A 22,229-nucleotide genomic window follows, 5' to 3' on the forward strand; every position below is an offset into this window, starting at 1 on the left:
AAGAAAGTCTGTCCCAGCCGGGGAAGGATTCAATTAGGAGGCCGGAGGAATATGGATGATACAGGGAGGGCACCAGGACATCTGGGGCTGCCACTGCTAGCGAGAATAAAGGTGCTTTGCATAAGAACAGGATGCAATCATAAGAGAAGAGAAATCTGCTCCCAAGTAGCACTGATTCCCCCTCCCCTCTACAGTGCACAACAAGGTACAGATTAGACCATTACACCCAGGGGAAGCCACAGAGTCGCACTCTCTTTTTCATGGACAGTAGCAGGAAATCAGTGGATTGGAACCAAATGAGAAGCCTGACTCAAACCAGATGTGACCCCAGGGAGATCAGAAATGCAGAGATGTTTTTGCTTTGACATATCCGCCAGTGTTGAGGGTGGGGGAAGGCAGAGGGTGGCAGCAGCTGATTAGATGCTGCTGGATTATATCATGCTGGTAACAGGCCGGCTGGGTTTCAAAACAAAAAATTACAGGAGACCATTCTTCAGCTAGATAGTCAAAACTATGAATGTATCCCAAATTTTATCTGCCTCATCACCTGCTTCAGCAGCAAGACTTTGGTCTGGGACCTTCACAGCCATACTCCGTGAGTTAACCACGTTTGTAGGCTGCAGCATCTCTTGTGATCAAGTACTGCTGACCAAAGGTACCCTCTGTTTCCACTCAGCCTACTTCATAAAATAACTTGAGTCTGGATGGGGAAACAGGAAAATTAAAGCATGGAAATATGGTGACATGTGCTGTGAAGTCCATTTTAAGTACTAACACCAAAAACACCACTCTGTGTGGCTGGATTTTAGCTTAGCTCTTGTATCTAATCCTGACCCCTTGCTTAATGGTAACTTAATTTCCAATCTCAAGAGACAGTGATGAGAGTAGAATTTAACTGAGTGGACATTTTGCTTAAAGACTGAGCTGCGGAGTCCTATGATTAGGTGAGATTTTTTTTTTTACTTGCATGAGTCAAATGCAAGTTCTGACATCAATAGTCTCCAAAAGAAGTCTGAAATTCTATCACTGTAAAGGCTCTGAAGTCAATTCAGTACAAAGTAATCCAATGTATTAGTTCATTTTTAGATCTCATTATTATAAAAGCCTGATGCATGAGTTTTCTGCTTATTTGATTCTGGTAATAACAAAATAAAATGGTGAGAAATCAGCTTCTAACCTGGTGCTCTCACTCTGTCCCTTCCTTCATCCTCTCTGTCTAAACAAGGAGTCCAGAATTAATTTTAGTTATCACTAAATTCTTTCAGAGGCCTTGAAGATGCTGATCAGTGTGTCCTTCATTTTGTGCCAGGCCACAGGACATCTGTAACAGAAAGGCAAAAATCCCTTTTCTTCCCTGCTGCTGCCCTAGGTAGAACAGTTAGTTGGTGAATTACTCTGGGTGAGGAAGAGCCTGCAGGAGATCAGTGTGTTTCACAAGGAACCACTAAGTCACAGAGGCCTTCTCTTGGTCCAATACCAGCACAGACTCTTGCTCCTTAGGGGCCTGCCTACCCTATGCAAATACTATTGTCAGGTTTCATCTGTTAATTATGAATATTTCTGTGGGTGAAGCTGTTGGTCTTCTACCATTCTTAGGGAGCCTGCACTGAGTCCATCACTGCTTTTCTGCTGTCTTCTGTGGACTTCTGCTTAGCCTAGCAAAAAATTCTGTCCTGTTATATCTGCCCCACCAGCTGGAAGTGCTGGCAAGTCAAGAAGGGCTTATCAGTAAGAGCAGGAAGAAGCCAAATCCTTTCTTGCTTTGTGCCATCTAAACATCAGGCATCTGATGGATAAACACTCCACTGTTTTGACTAGGTAGAGTTTTGCACTGTCTTAGCTTGGGTGTAAATGTGAAGTTTAGGGGAAGGAATTGGGTGGTCTGGAATTGGGTGAACTGGGAAGAAGCCCATGTCCACCTGCAGAACATCTCTGGCATCAGAATGAACCTAGGCATCATCCGGGAGTAGTCTGAGATGCAGTGAATATGGACCTAATGATACCACAGGAGCATGTTGCTGGAGACCCTGTCAGCACTCTCATGCTTTACAACTATATCTGACCCCTCCCAGGGATGGAGGGTGAGTTTCTGGTTTACATTAGCCCAGATGAGATGCAGTGTTGACAGGACTCAGCAAGGTTTGCAGTGGAGTTTTGTTAGCTGGCCACCCCAAACAGTAACAGAGCCAGGCATGGGAGAGTGTTGCCAACTGGGTACCTTATAAAGCAGGCTGAGGGTTCAGCTTCTCGGATGATGGAGCAGAATCTCTTCCTCCCCCTTTCCCTGATACTTCAATGATCATAGCCCACAAAACCAAAATAGCTGTCAAAGAACAAGCTGGATTTCATTTTGCTGCTGGTGGTGTTTGCATGGTGTTTCATTCCCCAGTGTGAAGGGCAGATAGTCCCAAGTTTGTTGTCTCAGTCCCAAAAGAAATGACTTTATAGGCATACGAGTCACAGAAATTCCTATTTGCAACAGAGAATACTGTCTGAGTGCATCAGTGAGACAGTAGTAAGCACTGCAGACTTGTAAAGACCGTCTTCTTGCTGGAAGGTGCAGTGGGACAGGGGAGGGTGGTCTCTGAAAACGTGCATTTCATGTTCTTTCTTCACCCTGCAGAAACCTTGATAAGGATTAACCCAGAAGGTAAGCAAGTTTCTCCAGCCTGGATCTATTTGACTTCTTGTTAAGTCACAGATGAAAATGGAAATAGGGGATGTTTCTGAAATTAGAGTCTTTCAGGCCTGGGGAGGAACAGGGTCTGAAGTTGAGAAGATTAAATAATCTGCAAAACAGTGTACTAAAGAGAGAGAAAATGTTATACTTGTCTGAAGAAAATGAAAATTGGCTCCTCAGTGGGGCACTTTCCAACCAGTTTGCATAACCCTTGCTTGGAAACTAAACAGAATTGACCAACTTGTGATTTATGACAACTTCCTTTGTCATGTGCTCTGGTCTGTTTGCACCATTGCCATGGCAGCAAAGGAACTATTTATTCGCTCAGCTACCTCGCCACATTCTGGCCTTCCATTGGAGACAAAGGGGGACCTGATTCAAAATGGCAAGGAAAGCTACTTAGCTCTCAAGAAATTGGAGGTCAAAGGTAATCTTTTCCTATTATTCTGCCTCTTGCATATTATCATTTCATACAGAGAAGGAAAAGCCATGCAGAATCACTCTTTATATTTAGAAATCTGTGTTTATCTGAGGGTCTTAAGGGCTTCATAAAGCACAACTTCACACTGTTGTTTATCCATAGATACCGTACAAAAGTATAAAGTCATGGACTTGCTCTGAAGAATTCACAGTCTAAAAACCAAATTTTAGTATCTATTAATATGAGGTGTCAGTAATCACAGTTACATTAAAAGTCCTTATGCTAGAATACAGGTTTCTTACTAAATTGGCACGGTAGCCTACCGTGCCTGTTTGGACAAGGACCATGACAATGCTTAATTGGACCCTTCATGCTCAACCTAGTATTGAGATGTTCCTAACAGCTTTCCTGAAGGTCCTTGTCTCCTTCATAGTAGTAAGGGAAACTTAAGGCTTTCCACTGCTTTTTCATGCCCCTATTCCACCCTCATAGTTGTGCCCCAGAACATTTGTGGGACTACTGGGTAGGCAATTCAGTCATCTAAGCTAAAGTAAACCCATTTTGGGGAAAAGGGTTATTTCTGATGAGTCTATTGATGCGGTTTCCTGTGTGGTCTCACAGCAATGTTTTGGCAAAACTGAGGCAGCAGTAGAAGGCATTTGATGAGTTATGTGAACATTGTGTTGTGGACACAATATCTTCAGTAAAACTGCATTCTTCATGTCAGCAAGCTGTAGACAGTGTATCTGAAGTAGCCCATGATAACTCAGAATAAGTCAGAGAGCAGAACGAGCAACTGGACAGTGAGATAGGAATCCTGTAAAAAAAATCAAAAGGGCCAAAGCTAGATTTTCTAGAATGGGCAAGTAAATTAATGTATCTGGCATATTGGTTCTATTTATGTGCGTGATTATCTAATTAGTGTATAAATGCATCTTCTCGATGTGTTCCAGCCAGTGGATAAGGGTTAGAGATTCTGTGTCTAGTGTTGTGTTGCAATGGGTTGATTATGAAACAATTATCTGAACAGAGATAGAGATATATATATATATAGTGTGAGGTCCTGAGGTCCTGCTGTTCTTAGAGGCTAGATAGATGCCTCCTAAGAGTTTTGCTGAGAATTCAAGCCCCCTTTTTGTCAAATGTAAACTATACATTTAGTATAAAGCAGTATGTGGATGTTTAGTAAAGGGTCGGTGTATAGGGTACAACGGCTTCCAGATGAGATCACAGCAGGTCTGGCAAAAACCCAAGTGTTTCCCCTTCTAAGTGTGTTGTTTTGTTTTGCTGCTACTTTTATAAATGCAGTAAGCTTTGATAGCAGTATTGGTAGTGTTTACTACAGGACTAACATATTCCTGGCTAGGTAACATCAATGTATATTTGCTCAGGATGTAAATCTTGACCTTCTGTAGACCCCTTCCAAACTTTCCCTTTCTCTCTTCTCCCCTCTCCCTGCAAAAAGTACCCACACACAGTGCTCTTAACAGGACTGTGGATCATGCTTTCTGGATCCATAATCCTATCCTGCTCATTGTTTGCTTGGAACTGCATAGATCTTCTGTTTTAATCTCTTCACATAAAAGCTGTGGTGAAAGTTTCTGGGTTTCTCTGGCCCATGCGGTCTGAGCATGATGGATTTTCTGTTTATGCACAGCCAGCCACTGTTAAGTTAGCAACACAAACTCAAGAGGGTGAGGAAGGGTATGAGAAGTTGGAACTGATTTTAAGGGAGTAGATGGAGTGAGCTGCAAAGCCAGGGAGTGTTCATTCTCCAGAACAAGGGGTCTCTTCCTTTTCGTAAATATGGGATTGAAGAAAGACCAAGAAAGGTGTGACATGCTAAACACTGACTGAAATTCAGGACTAGCTCTTGAGTCCCTGTATACAAACACACAATGGCTAGTATGTGATAAAAGTGGGGTTTGCATATGTTCAGGAGCTTCAAGTCTGTTTGAGGCTTCATCTGTTTTCAGAAACCTCATTCCTCTGAAATAATAGCTTTTATTCAGTGGCTCTCATATCATCCTTTGGAGTCAAACTCTTGCGTGGCTGTACTGGATTTACTTACATGATCAGGCCTTTTACTATGGTTCTTGACTGTTGGCATAAAGCCTTTGGGATCAAAATGGAACAAGCCTTCCTTCCCAGCAGTGGTCCATGTTCTCACATGAGGCAAAAACTGCTGTTCAAACACTGATGATGAAATACCTGGGTTTTCCCTTCCATAATGTACTAACACCACAAATAGATTACTAGGAACAACAATTTCAGAGCAAATGGCTCTGTGGTTCCCAGCAGTTATTGCAGGCATGGATTTTAGAGTGGAATGCGTTAACTCAGGGATTCTCAACTGTTTTTGATGTGCAGCCAGTGTGCTGGGATAATGGTGTCAAAAAGCAAGCTGAGTTGGGATGCTCCTTGAAATAGGCAGAGCAGGCGTCCTTGGGGAAGAGTTGACGATGAGGTCAGATAATTCACTCTTCATGTTAATTCTTCTCTTTGGAGCCAAGGAACAAGTCTGTTAAAATGTTTGCCCAATACTTTGGGGCCAGCATTTATAATTATACTTATTCTAATACATATCCATACACTTGGTGACTCACTGATGCAAATCTGTTTGACTACTTCCAGAAGGTTTTGCAGCAGAGGGTGGCAGAGGAGGAGACAATCTCTGGGTTTGAGCCCAAGGGTGAGATTTCTGCTCCTTTACATATACTTGCAAGTGTGATGGGCTTCAGTGGGGAGTCTGGATTTTGCTTTTGGTTTAGCTACGGCTCTTCAGCGAGACCTGACCGAAGTTCTTCACTGAGACAATGTAATTGGGACATAAGTGAATTCCAGTCAGTTCAGGAAACACATCCTTTCAGTTCCTGAAAACATGCTATTATTAATTAACGAGCACAAATACTAAGGGGGCTGCACGCCTTTCGTTCGTTGGTCTCAGACTTGTGTCTCTCCATTCGTCTCTTCTTGCTAAATTTTTCAGTGTTTTTAACATCAGACTGATGTTACGTATAATTACCAACTTTGCACCAAAATTATATTTGACATGGCTTGTGTGGGAAATTAGAGCATTTCAGAGACTACAAATTCACCTGGGAAGATGAGCCAGGCAAGACAAGGCAGTGCAGAGTGGAAGTAATTTGAATATTACATGTGCCCTCCTGAAAATGCCAAAATCATTTAAATTGCTAGAAAGGATATTTTCCCTAATTAGCTGTGTGTGCTGGAGGGTTCATAATAATGCACTGGATGTGGAAGAATGGACTGGCAGAATAGAGGCTGCCTTGTGTACCGCAGGGGGCAGTGAAGATCTGGCGGTAGGAAGAGTCCCCCCCTTTCCTGTCTGAAAGCCTAAAGATATTTATCATCCCTGCAGCTGTTTACAATGATACCTCTCTTTTTAAATGTATAGAGAATGTGCCCAGTTACCTGGTCACCCATGGTGTCTGCCACTGAGGGAACCCAAGAGTGTGCTAGCTGGGAGTGTGCTCCAAACCCAGATCCTTTGCTATTTGCTGTCTCAGGAGGATCTAACTGCCTTAGCTCTGCTCCACCCTCAGGCATCACTGTGCTGCTCTCTGACACTTCTTCAGCTTCACAGGGTCCCACAAATACAGTCTCCATTCCCCTCACTTTGCTCTTTACTCCCTGGGGCCCTGCTGGTATGTTCTCACTTCCTTCCACAATTACAGTGATAGCCCCAGTTAGGCCAAGCCAAGACTATCTTTTTTTTTTTTTTCTCTCTAAATTACCCTGATGACTGTAGACATTCTGGGGAGATGTATGCAGGGAGAGCAAGAGGCGGACACACTCTCACGGATCTTCTCTCTTCCTGACATCGATTGTTTAAGCACTAAACCATTCGCTGACTCTTGTGACTCTAAATGATGTGGGGCTTTTTCGAGGTTTTCCTCCCCACAGCTATAGAAACCGCACTGGAGCGCTAGTCTCTCTAATGTGAGGGCTTCCACCTGTGACTGTGGAGTGAGGCTGCTGCTGGTTTCATCTCCTTTTCTGCCATCACTGTTCCTGTGGTTTCTGCTTAGTTACATATTCATTTTTATAATGCAATTATCATCTTGTGGGATAAAGGAGGGGAAGACACCCTAATTAGCTGCTTAAAGCACTTTAAGACTGCATGTGTCCATGTCTTTAAAGGAGACAGGACTGCAGAAGGGATGCTGTTGCACTGTGCTGCACATTTCCAGTGTTGAGCATTGCAGGTAACAGGATTGTACCCGCATTGTCTGATCCACTGCCATGGCAGCGATTTCTCATTTAACTGTCACAAGGTCTGGATGCCTGTTGCTTCCTTGCACCACGAGGTATCATTTGCACCCTAGCAAAGTGAATGTAAATCATTGCCCTGTTGTGCAAGCAGCGAGTTTTGGCTTGGGAGCTTTTCAGAACTGCTTTATATGGAATGAATAACACGAATTTCAAGACAGGGTAGAAATGGGCTTTAAACTTTCCCACACCCATTTTCCTGTCAGGGATCCTGAAGTGCTGTAGTCCAAGTTCAGAGGTACAGAGACATCTTATTCCCAAGGAAATTGGAACTAGGTGCCTACATTCCCCTGGGGGTCTAGCTCTTAACTGCATGGAGAGGCTGCTTGTAACAGCAAGGAGGAACATAAATATTGGCCAAGGATGCCAAAGCTAACACCTGCTTTTTGGGAAACTGCCCTGGCATCTTTAGTGTCCACAGAGTGGCTGAGCCCTGTGGTTAAGGTTTCAGCATGGTCCTTGGCTTGCTTCCCTTAGAAAGATGAAGAGCTGAGTTGATTTGAGAATATTACTCCTGGATAGTTCATTGATTCCTTCACTTGCTTTTTGAGGACTGAAGACAGGAGTGATGCTTGTCATCTTCCAAAGCACATGTGCCCCAATTTGTCAATATCACAAGCCAGTAGCCTTTTCCAGGTGATAACTTTCTTGGAGATTCAGTACTCAGGCTCAGGATCGTTGCAGTTCCATGTGCCCGGTGGTGATGGCTTTGCTCAGGAATGATGAAAGATGATGTGCCTGGACAGGAAGGGAGGTGGCTTCAGGAAAACTGCGAAGCATTGTTTTGTTTTAAATGCTGATTGTTTTGTGTAAGTTGGGCAACAGTTTACTATTCTTGCTGTACAGGAGAAGAGGGAAGTGGATGAGTAATGCACTCTGATGAATGACTTTCCTTTGCTCGTAACGCGATAGTTACACCCTCTGTCAGATCCATTTTCATACAGTCAATGTCCTTGATATTACCTTATGTTGTCTTCCATATTCCTTTAATGGAACTTCATTTGCAGCTCAGGGTTTCAGGATTCCTTGGAGGGTTCCAGACTTTGGCATGTGGTCTGGAAGCCGTCACTGGCCATCCAACTGCTGTCTGCAGGACAGTAGGGAAGGTATACATCACTGGCATTCATGCCCCAGCTGTTGTACCAAAGCTGCCGCTAAGGACAGCAGATAATGCCCTCTAGGTAGATTCTATAATTATTTCCCTATATTAGGTAGCATTTCCTCTAGCTTGTTTGCTACAAGGAAGAATCCACTGCACAAAGAGCATTGGGAGATGGCACGCACTTACTTTGGCCGCCTTGTGCTAGCAGAGCTGCCCCTACCACCCAAGCAGATTCTCCATGTTTTCTTCCAGCACCTCTCCTCTCCAGCGTGATTTCCGTAGTCTCTTTTCTTGGCACTAGATGGTGCCAAGAACCCTCGTGCAGTTGCAATGAGTATGAGGCCTTTACTTGCTTTGTACCTCAATGAGAAGATGTCTCTGGCTTGGTACGCAGGCTTTTCAGGAACTGTTTCCCCCAGGGGCTGTTTCCCAGATCTGCCTCTCAATCAAGGAAGAGATTTATGAAGTAGAAAGATGTCACAGAAACGAGCTGGCATGAGGGGAGGGAGAGGAAGATTATCTTCTGGGCCATGTGTTTTGGGCAAAATTTTCACAAGCTGTGCAATTAATATTTTTTTTCTGTGGGATTTCCTTTTTTCTTTCTGTTTTCCTTTAACCAGTATGATTTTATTGAGAGGAAGGAGACTGCAAGGGCTATCCAAACAGGTGCACAATGAGCTCTTCTCCGCACAGCTCTGTGCCCTCCAGGCCTGACCTGAAGCAGCTTCTCATAAAGCAGTCCTGTCCAGCAACATGGCTGCTTACCTAGTTCCATCAGTGTATCTTTGCTCTGATTTACCATCCTAAGTTCTCTTCCAAGCAGCGAATTCTAGCATGCATGCAATTATTTTCATTTTAGGAACTAGTATCCTCTAAGACTACCTGAAATCAGCAAATTCCATACACCTGTGCTTGTATAAAAGATAAACACACTGCTGAGTCCCACTAATCCTGATCATCTCCAGAGTCCTCTTTTTAGGAAAGATATTCTTATTTATTTTGGTGAAGCAGTTAAACATTGTAGCTAATCGCGGGTGCTGAGAAGTGAAGTAACTAACATAGCTGGGGAGGAAACCCAGTTTTAGATGTTAACTCCTCTCCAATTCTTGAGAGCAAGTCCTCCAGAACTGTAGAACTCCTTAATGCATCTATTTCTGTTGCATATCACTTCCTTAAGAGATTTCTAAACTTTGCGAATAATTCCTGGCTCCTGGAGCAGACCCTTGTTTTCCAGATCATTTGAAATGAGCAAACAGAGCAAGTTTGATTTCTTGGTTTTTTTTAACACCTGTTTTTGCTTTGAGAGATGTATACATAGTAGTTTACTGTGACAGGCAGTTAAAAAGCCAGATCATTGCGTTCCCACTTTCTATTTTTCCTAATCTTGTTCCACTCCTGAACTTGCTTGTCTTTTCTCTATTTTCTGCCTATCTCATTTCTTACCTGCCTCCTCCCAGCCCACTGGCCAATTTGCATCCCTTATCTTCTTTCCCTGTCCTCCAAATGACTCCCCATTCAGGCCACCAGCAGTCACATCCTCTCGACATCATCCCATCAGCAAACAGTGGCTGTGCCATGTTAGCGTGCAGAGGTTGTGACAAAAGCAGTACAACCACATAGGGAGACAGGGGGATCGAGTACCCCCTGAGGCCTTCAGAGGATCACAGGGAATGAGAGGGAAAAGCTGGGTTTTTTGAAAGAGGAGGATCCAGTTATCGCTGAAATATTTACAGGGGATATTTTCTGTATTTAAAATCCCTTTCATTCCCCCAAGTATTCCCCTTGCAATGCTGCTTCATTGCATCTCACCTGCACTTTCCACTGTTACTCACATGGTGTTCTTTGCATTCCAGTCTTTAGTGACTGCTCTCAGAAGCAGGTGTGGCTCTAGAAACTTCCCAAGAGAAAAGGAGTTCCCTCTTCCCAGTGAGCAGATAGTGTTGGAACCAGGCAGTGGAAGGTGGGGCCAGCTGTGCAGTTTGCATGGCGGAGGAGACCAAGCAGTGGCAGGACTTAGCCCTGCCAGTGAAGCTGTGGGGATGGGAAGTGAGGCAGCAAGAGTGTAGCTAACAGGAGGTAGGAAAGAAACCCATTGAATAGGGGGCGGTCTCTGCTGGAAGCTGACCCTAAGATATAAGCCCTGTGAGTAGGCGGATACCTGAAGGAAATGGTAGGACTAATGCAAACACCCAACATGCAGGAGAAGGAATTTGACAAGTGGAGTTTGTGGAAGGGAGGGTCCTTCCTGCAGCAGCACCCCTCCTTCCCCCCAGTAGTCCCATCAAGCAAGACAGGTGGCACGTGCATTGCTTACTCCTGTGCCAGGCAGTTATTATGAAGTTTTAAAATATTATTATAAAAAAAATATATGTTTATTTATATTATGGCAGTGACAAGAGATGCTGGATTTAGACTCTGAGGTTAAGGTGTGCTGTGCAGAGACTGAGAGCACTAACTCTAAAAAAGCAGAAGTCAACATAGATAAGGCAAGCATGACAGAAAAGTAATGGTTGAAAAGGGAACGATGGAAAACATAAGTGACTCCTTATTTCTGCTTTTTTCTTCTCTCTCTCCCCCCCTACCCTTTCACTCCTAAAAAGTGCACAAATGTTCAAAACCCATTTTCTTTACTACTCATTCAAAAGTATGGGTTTATTTCCCTAAATATCATCCCTTCTTTAGAGTTGGAGTAAATTCCCACCCAACCTAAAAACTGACCCCATGATTTCTTCGAACAAGCTTCCACAGGCACCTTGTAATGAGAACAGTGGTAAACTGCTGAGGAGTCCTTTGTGGTACCCTGTTCCATCAGCTGCTCTAATACCTTTTTGATTATCTCAGTGGACACAGATATAAATGCTGCGCCTTGGATCCCTCACTTGCAAGCTATCTCCATATTTTTTTGCATTTTCTTTTTAAAATAAAAATGACTGCTGATGTTTATGCCCCTGTAATACATTATGTATTATTTTGTTTTAAGCGCTGCTTTTTGCATCCTGACAGTAACAATAAAATGTGAGTATGGGATTCCTAATACAGACAGACTAATGTTTCCACTGCTAGCCTTCCCTATCTCTTCTTTTTTTCTTTCTGCTCTCTAAGCACTTTTCTAAAGGCTCCTTTTATATTCCTAATAAAATTAGAGCAAAATACATCGATTTACTGGAAAAGAGGGTTTGGTTTTTTCCTTGGTGATAGCACTTTCTTCACACACACAACCCCCCCCCTTAAAAATGCTGGTGAATATTCCATGTCAAAGACCTCCAATTTCTTCTTGGGGTTTTCTTATCAGTTCCCTGATGAATGATTTTTTTTCCTCCCCTTGGCTCTGCTTGAGAATACTCTGCTTGTTGCCCCCACTACAGACCATTTTGTCTATGCTGATGTTCTGAGGTAATTATCTTTCATTAATGCATTTTAGTCATATTTCCAAATACCAGTAAATGGCTGGTCTGCACATATTGGGAACTGATCTGGATGGGACCTTTTTACTCCTTTTCCATCTATAGATTGCACAATCTATATCCTGATGTCTAGTGTCCATTTTAGTGTAATGGATCCCCCCTTGCCCCGTTCCTCCTGTTGCCTCTTAAACCAAGTTGAGCCAGCTGTAAATTATCAGATCAAACTCGATGGTGGTGTTACACTGATGTAGATTATCTGACCTGAGATATTAGTCCTGTTGTGGTCACACTGCTGAAACCCATGTTTGTAAGTTGTGCATTGTGTTCTTTATCTCCCATTGAGATTTGGGTTGATCCTTTCTTTTTGAGCACTCTTACAGCAGCCTGCATGTAGTTACAATAAGGGGAGGGAACGATCGAAGCCCATTGAGTTTGTTCATACTCTGTACCACTGGAAAGCTTTCAGAACCCGTCACTGTGCTTTGGGGATTTTAAATTTCCGAGATATTCACTTAGTTATGGAATAGGCTAAAATCTGTCATGCTGATTTAATGAGAGAGTAGGGGAGGGAGGAGACACAGACACACAAAAAAAAGCAATTTTCCTTGTAACAGTTGTGTTAAAATATTGATACAGATGCATAGTGGAAAAACTTAACGAGTTGTTAGTGTTAGAAATAATGCCAGCATTAGACATCTCTTGTGTGCAGAGTTTCCAATATGGTGTTCAGCATTTCAGGGAAGGAGATCTCGTGAGAAATGTGGAATTGCTGTACCTGGGCCAGGCCAGTGACACTCTGCCCTGGTGTCCTCTCCCAAGGCATCTAAACTGTCCTGTCCTTAACCACAGAAGGTAGCACTGATGGAAGCCCTAGTGCAGTTAAGACCTCACTATTTTTACAAAAGCTTAGAGTAAGTTTGGCTGCTGAATGTTTCTGAGTGCCCTTTATACTTACCAAGGGTATATTTTTGAGTTCAGGAACAAGATCTTGTGGTTAAGGCAGTATATTGGCACATGCGCTTTCCAGTCTTGATTCCAAACTCTGTTGCAAGATTCATGACCTTGGGCACATCACTTGTTCTGTGCATTGCACTTATAAACTGCATTTTTTTCCTTTTTCTCCAGGCTTGCAAACATGATTGAAAGGGAGACATCTGTCTTGTTCATTTTCACTGTTTTCAGTACTGTGATTCCCTGATTTTGATCAAGGCTTCAGCTTCTGACATCCAGGTGCTATTGCTGCTTGGGCTCCTTGTCAAACTGAGAGGTCCTGAACCTTTCAGATTATAAGATTTCTACAGGGCTATGTGGTCCCCGGAATCCTACAGCTTCACTTTGGGTTTAACGAAGAGATAATACAGTGTGGATGCATGTGGTAATACGGACTTCACCAAGTGACCCAAGAAGTCTTTTCCAATGCTGTCCCCTACTCTTGGACTCTTCCACTAGTTCTTACTCATGGAAAAGTCACTGAATTAATCCATTCTGCAGAGTATAAACCAAGTCAAACTGGGTATGCTGGGCTCTGTTAATGCAGACCTCTATCCATCAGAGACTCAGCTGAGACCACTAAATCTGAGCATTCCTTTTAAGATGAAAATGAGAAAGGAATTAATTTTAATGAGTGATGTTTTTGCTGCTGCTTGCCCTGTCGTGTGCGGCCTCTGCGTATGCAGTGTGATCTGCCATCATGTCAGTGCTCCATGATCAAACCCCTTCCAAGTGGGGATACTTTAGACGGGTTTCTGTGTCAATTCCAGTCCCTGAAGAATGGTGCCAATCCATTAAGAGCCTGGCAGGCTGTACTGGGAAATGCTAGCATGAGCAGAGAAGAGAGAGGCAAGCCTCAGAATAAGGAGGGAGGAAAGATTAATCTGAGCAGAAATTCTGCATCTGAAAAGGACTTCCAGGGATCTATTGTCTTCAGCTTATACTTTGCAGAATGCTGTTCAACTTGCTGAAGGGTTTACCAAGAAGACTTCCTAACAGAAGAGATTTTCCTTAGGACTGCAGCACCATTCCTGTATTGTACAGTTTGCTTGGCATCCCTGGCTTTTGCTTGCCAACCCCTGATATGTTAGAGACCTGAGAAAACTATGAGTATGTTGGGCTGTCCTCTTTCACAATCTGCTTCAAATGAAATGCTTGAGCTCTCTTAAGTACTAACCCTTTGAATATCTGGCCCTTGGTATTACTGAAAGCAGTATGGCTTTGCATTGGATTCAGTAAATATTGGTTCCTGTTCATGGTTGGAAATTAAAGACAAAAATGAATTATGTTTCTCTTTGATCAAACTGTTTTTCTTCCAGTCTCTACAGAGAGCAAAGACTCGGAAGAGCCTGCTACCATGGTATCTATTACTGCCCCTGGTAGGCTTCTGACAATGAACTGGACCGGACTGAGAGCTACCAAAATTGTGTTGTCTTATTTTAGCTGAAGTAGTCTGACATTCGTAGGTATATGGCTCCCAAACAGAAAGGATAGCCCTGTCCATTGGGGGTGATGCCAGGATAAGGAGTGTTTTATACTAAAGGAGGAAAGTGGGGTGAGTGTCTCCTCCTGTGGGCTGCATAATATTTTGAACCAAGGCTGGACTCAAAGGAGGATGCACAATACAGGATGTGGAAGGTGCAGTCCAGATTCCTGTCAATAAAAAATAAATCTTCAGAACTCTTCTCACATTTGAAATGAATTGGTGGGGGAAGGAAGGGCAGTAGCTTTTAATATACATCACTTATCTGTAGATAGATCTGCACAAACCCTTCCACTGTGTCCCCTTATGTCAAGGCTTTAGTCTGAATTATTCCTCTTCCCCTCCCTGTTACCAAAAGGATTCTATCCTCCACAGCTGAAATCTTTGATCATTTAAGCAGGAGGGAGTGATAGGTCCATCAAAAACCTACCAGGCCTCCACAGGTGGCAATGGTGATAGCGCAGCAATGTCTGAATTGAAAGGACAAGGAGTCAGTGAAGCAGGGGGATTGGCTGCAGTGCTACCATTAAATGATCATGGGTAAATGAGTGTCACCAAGTGCCAAGCTTTTGAAAACTGCCTTTCTTTCCTGGGGAAGTTCCAACTTGATTATTGAGCGTCCTGCTTGAGATACGAACACCTTAGAAAGGAAACATGCAAAATATAGGAAGTAATTTTTTTTTGAGAGGATAAAGGGGGATGATATCTAGCCAGTTTCCTCATCTTCACTTCATTTTGAGTGAAAACTGCTTGAGGTACCCACCATATTGCACATTGCTTATGAATAGAGACGCCCAACCTGTTTCCATTCTCTTTGCTGGCATTGCATTTATGAAGGGAAGTGGGGCATCCTTTTCTACCAGACCTACCAGCCGATCTGAGAACAATGTACCATCTTCTATATGAGAATACTTCTGACTAGCATAGCTTTCTGGGACCCCAATGCGACTGATCCAGTGCTGCTGAATAGGACAGGAGTTGTGGGTTCTTGGTGGAGACTAATATATTTGGTTCCTTTCTGGCTGGGACCCTGGCTACACCCTGTGCTCATGGGCTGTCCTCTTTTTGCCAGCTTCTCCTCAGAGCACCAGAGTGCCCCCACAAACCACATGCCCAGTGCACTGCATTCAGGTTTGTCTGTCTTCAAATCCCAGTTTGCCTGGTCCCTGAAGCGGGCTCGGAGAGCAATCAAAGCCACTGCAGTGCAATTTCCGACAGAGAATTTCCTTCCTATTTCTGAGTGACTCTGTGTGTGTGTGTATTTACGTGTTTAAAAAAAAAAAAAAGAAAAAAAAAGCATTTTGGTTTTGTGCACTAAGCACTTTTGAGGGCGATATGGGGCCCTGTAATACGGAGGTTTATAACCTCCTCAGCTAATGCTCTCTGACACTCTGTTTTGATATCATTACTACATTATACTCACAATTTTTGAGTGAAAAAATACAGTACTTAGAAAGTCGAAATTCATAAATAAATTCATGTCAAACCGCACTTAATATTGATTTTGTTAGTGTTCAGATTCAATAATAAGGTACTGCGTGCATGAATATTTAAATATAATCATCATTTCTGCATCTCCTAATGGCCTCTGCTCTTCTACACTCAATTTAAACACAATTTAAAAACTATAATGTATTGAAAAATACTAGGATTTAGCAATAAATCACCATTGGGATACTCCAAGCCTTTTATAGGATGGCTCAATATCTGCTTCTCAAGGGACGGCACAATTAGATTCATGTTTTTAAACTTCTCAATTATCCATATACCATAATTTTATGTGAAAGTTTGTTTCTATTCCTCCCCCCTCCACCCCTGCTCCCCCTCCTCACCCCCCACCAGATACTCTCCCAGTAGGAAGCGGAGAAATCGCTAAGTGTTCTCTTAGCTGGGTTAGTATAGTAAAAAGGAGTCAAAGGTCACAGTCCTCAAACTGAATTAAATCCAGAGGCTGTCAGGGAAAGCAGAACGCTGACTCACTTAATCACATTATTTGGGGAAAAATCTAGGGGGAGGAAAGAGATAAAATGACTCAAAATGAACTCGCCAAGGAGGAAGCGGAGTTTTTATATTTATTTAAAAAGCAATATTCGTCTTTATCAAATAGACGCAGGATGGTTCGATGAGGATGGAGCTGGCTGGACATTTGCGCAGTCGCAGGCAGGAGAGCTCTGGCAAGCAGTTTTCTCCTTAGCGGGATCAGTGAGGGGAAGATGCGGTGCCCTTGGTTCCTTCAGTGCCAGGCTGGGTTATTTATTGGTAGGGGGGTTTCTGTAGTGCTGGTCGCTAACCCATCTGAAAACCACACCCTCTGAGGTAGGTCATTATCATTATCCTCATTTTACAGATGGGGAAACTGAGGCACTGGTGGGTGAAGTAATGATGGTAGAGCCGCAGTGGCAAAGCTGGGAGCTGGTCCTTGGGTTTCTAATGCTGGAGCCTCTGCCCAAGCTATATGGCCATTTCCTCTCTCCCACCAGCATCCTCAGAGGCCGTGATGGAGAGGGAGGTAAAAAGGATCTAGCATCAGAATCTAAAATAATAGCTCTAACATCTTAAGAGAGCAATAGGTCTTGATGGCATTGGTGTGGAATTGACTCTGCTGGTACTAAGAGCGGCTTGCCAGTTTTGTTGAACGCGTTGCTATCAGATGTGAGGAAATGGTCAATAGACAAGGCGAGGAGTGTGTAATGGAGAGGACATAGTCATGTCGCTAGGTGATGCTGGCAGTGTCACACAGAGCACAATGCTTCATAAAGTGCCACGCGGGGACGGGAGTTGCAGCTGGCAAGGGATCAAAGCGTGGCGTGGCTAACAGTGTACTCCCTGGTACACTCCCTGGTGGAGGGAGGGCAGAGGTTTGCAGGGATGAGCAGGGATTGCTAACCTTTATGATTCCTAATTGAGTGTCCAGAGCTCCTTCAGGCCACACTATATCTGACTGGGTTTTTGCTTATATTCTATATTTCACCTAAATTCGTTAGGACTGTTTTCTGAAGAAGTTTACATTGTTGCATTGGAACTAGTTTTTTATCTCACTCATCTGCCAAAGCATCGGCTCCTGCTGCCTCAGGATCACAACCAAAGCTGTAAAGTCCTATGAGTGGATAAAACAGTAGTCATCAATGGTAGAAAAGTCTAACCAAGATGTCACGTAACTGTTCTGTGTGCCAAGCCATCGCGATGTGAAGGTCTGTGGGAGGGGAAGACAGGCATTTCTTCCCTTACTTAGCAGGAACTACTTTCACCTCTCCTCTAACAGTGCTAGACCTGCCTTGTCTAGCTCTTATGTTGGTCTAAAAAATATGTTTGTAATCCTGATACCAAACATTGTCCATCATCTGTTTAATAGTGAGGGAAGGAAGGGATAGCAGAATTCTCTTAAAGTAACAGGGAGGGAAGGGAAGACTATTGCGACAATTATGTGGGTGCTTCTGGAGTTTTAAAGATTTTTTTTTTTTTAATCTATAAATGTTTCTGAGCTTCTCCAAAGTGTCAAAGAGTAGAAGCAAAATATTATCTGAAGGCAACAGCGTGTGTATGGCAAGCGTGGTTCATTCCATGGATTTTGTCAGTTTTTTGTGGATTCCTCCTTCAAATGTATAGAAACAGTGTTAAGCAGCACCTGGATCTGAGTGTTTGGGAATGGAGCATTGGCACTGTTGAGGGCCACTGGCATATGGCACTTCAGCTTAGTAGAAGCTGTTGGAGGAACGCACGCCTCGATGAGGGGCAGCTGTGCACTTGCAGATAGAGGTGCAAATCCCAGAAGAGCCCCAGCAGCTCCCAGAAAGGCATGAGAAGAGTGGGTCAGGCAGCCAGGGAAAAACTGACAGCAAAAGGTATTAAGGCTTTTGCACGTTTGCCTACTCGCAGACCCTGCTTGGCCACATGTGACCCAGCAGCAGGAATCTCCTGTGCTGCCCAACGTGGTCGTGCTTTTCCATTTATTTTTCGGTGTCTCCGAGATACCCGATGCTGCTCACGTTCTAACCCATGGTTCTGTCTTCAGGACCACCTTCCTGTTGCAGCAGATGGAAGGGGTGAGTTTGGCTCTCGCAAACTACCGGGCAGGTGGGCCCTGGGCCTGGAGGGCTGGGCGGGCCGGGGGCGGGGCGGAGGTCCCGCCGCCTGCAGGTGGCGCCCGGGCCTTGCGGCGGGCGGGGGGCGGCGGGGGGGGGCCGCCCGGCACCCCCACTCTGCACGGTGGGGAGGGTGGCAGGGTGCGGGGGTCGGCCCGGCACTCGCGGGTACCAGCTGAGCATTGTTTAAAACAAGTGCGCGCGGTGAAAAGCCACTGGTATCTGTGGACCGTCCCAACAGGTGTCACCAACAGATCTGAATTGATTGCCGAGGTTGGTGCCTTGGCGGTGGTGGAGGCAGATGGCACGTTTCTAATGAGCAGTGAGCGCTGCTGGCAGAGCAGTGCAGAGTGTTTGGACCAGTGGGATAGCAGAGTGGCACGATGCCATGGGCAAGTGAGGGGTGTCTTTGACCATCTTTGTCCTCTCCTCATTCATTCCTTTCTTCCGGCTGTGAAGTCTAAATTTCTTCACCTCCTCTGTGAACCTTTTGCTTTCCTTCTGGTTTCCTGTGCTAGCCCCCTCTCTTTTGTCCCATTTCTATCTGCTGCTTCTACCCCCCTTTTTTTTTTTCTTATTTGATGCTTATGCCTTTGCCTGGGATGTTTTTGGCTACCAATAGCACCCCCTTCATGTTTAAACCGCACTGGGTCATGTTGCCTAGGAGAGGGAGTGAAGACTTAAGGCCATTCCTGCTGGCTGTATAGAAAAGGGTGGGGGTTACACTAGACCAGAGAAAAAGGCTATGGATCACCTGGATAAACGTCTTGGATTCCAAATGTGGTGATAGAGACTCACCACTACTCAACAGATCGGGTTTTTGAATGTTGTCAGACTGTTGCTTCAGTTATCAGAACAGGAGACAACATGCAGTTCTACCATACAGAGGATCGCATGGACTGACATATGAACTGCAATAGTAATGAGCACGTGCATCCAAGCACATAAACGCCTCAGCTCTAAGGAGTGCTAGGTGCATTAGTAAGTGCTTATATGCACTAGGAATTCTATTTATACATCAGGAACACTCAAGGAGGGCTACTCATCTAGCTTCCCACAATCAGGTACACATGAATGGATCAAATGTTCATTATTGTATATGTGTGCATGTATATATATATTTTTTACTGTCTGTGGTGTGGCAACTTGGATGCTACAGTAGGCTGTGAAATACCCAGTTTTTTGATGGCAAGCAACTGGAGAGCATGGCTAAACAAGGAGACATTCTGGCATGGTTGCTTTGCTGATGATTTTTTTGTTACTTATATGGATTGGCTGCATTTCCAGGTGCCAGATTACATTGTGCCTAAATTCCCCTTATGAAGGAAGATCCCTTTGGTGTTTCCTGCAAAACATGACCCAAGCTCAGCACCTCTAGCTTCATTTAGTGACGTCACATGTCACAAGACACCAGCCTCAGCAGTGCAGAGCCTAGAGTTACTTTAACTGTGTGCCCAGCAGCTGGAGACCACTGTTATATCCCCGAATGCTACCTGCTGCCATTTTTCTTGTTGATCTGTCTGAATTAAATTTCACGATCAGAAGAAACATGGCCAAATAAAAAGTGAAGTGTGAAGGGTAGGTCCCTTGGTCTTTCAGTTGTGATTCAATGATTTTTTTACTATTTCAAGGTAACAAACAGTTGTGAGTTCCCTTTCCTGTGATAAGGGCTTTTGACTCCTACCTAAACTGCAGCTCTCCTTGTTATTGTAATTTTGGGATTAGGGAGATAACTTGATTCTCTTTCAGAACCTGGCTATGATAGCCAAAAATCTGGACTGAGGTGCAGCTCTAGTGAATCTGTTTGCAAAGGGAAAAAAACCCTGACCGACTCTGTGTTTGCCCTGAAAGCTTCTATTTTCCAAACAAGGAAAGGGCAAAAAAGCCTTGAACACTGATTCTTTGAAAGCTGTGAAACTTAGAACAGGTGTGAGCACAGGCAGCTGCTGGGGCACTGTGTGCAGATATTCTTGCTAATGCCTCCTTAGAACTTAATCTCTGAAACCATCTGCTTATGGTGAGCACATGTCCTGGGGGAGGGGGACCAGAAGCAAACCCAGCAGCCCTGCAACTTCTTCCACTGTAGCCCGAGTAAGAATTTTGAACAGCAGAATAAGCTCAAGTTGTGTGTCAAGAGGCCTTATTCTCAGCTTTTATGAAGCAGGAAAACTCGAGTGTCAGTTCCCCAACTTCAGGGTGGTTACTGGTGAGTGTCAGAGATCAAGACCTGACTCATGACCGTCTGAACAAAAACAACACACAAGATAGAAGCCTTTATCCCTACAAATATATGGGATCAATTTTTCTTACTCGGCGTCTCAGTCTGAACAAGATCAGCTAAAACCTCCAGCAGAATGCCTGACTTGCACTACTCTGGTTTTCCAGTCTGAAGTCACTGGGAAGTTAAGTCCTTTGGGCTGTCACCTTTAGTGCAGCTATCCTGATAACCTCCAATAGACCCTCCAACAGTTATTTCCAAGTAAATCACTTCTCTTCTTCATGCCTTTTTTACTCCTCCTGTTTCTTTGCTTTTTGACTTTGGGTGAGACAGCCCCTCCTCCAGGGTCTGTGTTCATTATTCAGCATAATGTATCTGAGGATCATAGATGTTACTGTACTAATAAGGGAATCAAACCCGCCCACTGCTGCTTGCCATGCTGCTTGCTTTTTACCTGTGTACGCTTGTTTGCAGAAGCCAAATTGCTCTCAGCCACTGACCTATTAATGAAAAGCTAGTTTATCAACTTTGGCAAAAGAAGAAAGCAGTATTAGCCACTGTTGCCCTGTGACTGCCAGCAGCAATATGGTGACAGGAATGGGTCATACTTCAGCCCGTGACTGAAGGGTCCCCAGCTTCAGAGAGACATTTAGGGACTTCCCCTGCATTTGGTGCTGGCCATAAAAAATTGATCATCCTTTGTTACAGCTTCACTTCTGTCACTTTCCATCCCAGAGTCTGTTTTTTACAGAAAACAAGCTACATTCATCAAAAATGACAGAACACAGACTTAATGTAATCATGTATGGGAACATGAATTGCAAATGCAGAACACAAGCACTAAAATGTATTTTCCATTACCGCCACAAAATGAAATAATCATGAACATTTTCCCCAAGAATGAGAACACATGTAGAGTACACTGACACCTCAAAATCTGCTGCCGTGCCCTGGCCTCAGGTGCAGGTAGGCTTTGTGTTTATCAGCAGGGCAGAGATCTGCTAGTATAAGAAAAGGTGGCTATCTTATAATCCTCACCATGGAAACTTGTGTTGGTTATTAGTTACAACAGCTTCTACAAGCTTATTTGGGTGACCTTCTGGTCATCCCTGGTTGTTAAAGATCTCATGGTAGTCTTAAGCATAACTGAGCAGGGGTGCTGTAAAAATGGACAATGCTGTGTTGCTCCTTAATTCTAGATTCTACTTCTAACAACTGTTGGATCACTTGCTGATAACCTCAGACAAGTCCTCTCACTCCCACCGTGCCCTCATACATAAGCTGCAAAAATACAGATATGCCTATTTAAAAAAAAAATAACCTGTTAACTGATTTAGAGTTGGTACAGGACAACATGTTAATCACATTCTTCCTTTCCCTTGTAGACGCACTGGACCACGGTTTTGCCATGCTCTGTTGAACTTCTGCTGTACTGCACTCCAGATGTGGCTGCATTTCACAGACAGGTAAGGTTATACCTGCCTTTATATCTGATTCTTCTATTTGTTTGTAACTTGCTTTAGTATCAGAAATGTGACTGGATTACCTCTGTTGAT

General features: G+C 43.9%; 1 long non-coding RNA gene across 1 annotated transcript in view; it reads left to right on the forward strand.

The window, feature by feature from the left end:
* Positions 1 to 14,263, forward strand: part of LOC142066491 (uncharacterized) — a 32,115-nt gene extending 17,852 nt beyond the window's left edge. The window contains exon 4 of the long non-coding RNA XR_012663721.1: positions 13,026 to 14,263. This is a non-coding gene — a long non-coding RNA (uncharacterized LOC142066491). The remainder of the gene's footprint in view (positions 1 to 13,025) is intronic.
* The last annotated feature ends 7,966 nt before the right edge of the window (positions 14,264 to 22,229 follow it).

Source organism: Phalacrocorax aristotelis, chromosome 19 (assembly GCF_949628215.1).
Source record: "Phalacrocorax aristotelis chromosome 19, bGulAri2.1, whole genome shotgun sequence".
In the NCBI taxonomy this organism is placed as follows: Eukaryota; Metazoa; Chordata; class Aves; order Suliformes; family Phalacrocoracidae; genus Phalacrocorax; species Phalacrocorax aristotelis.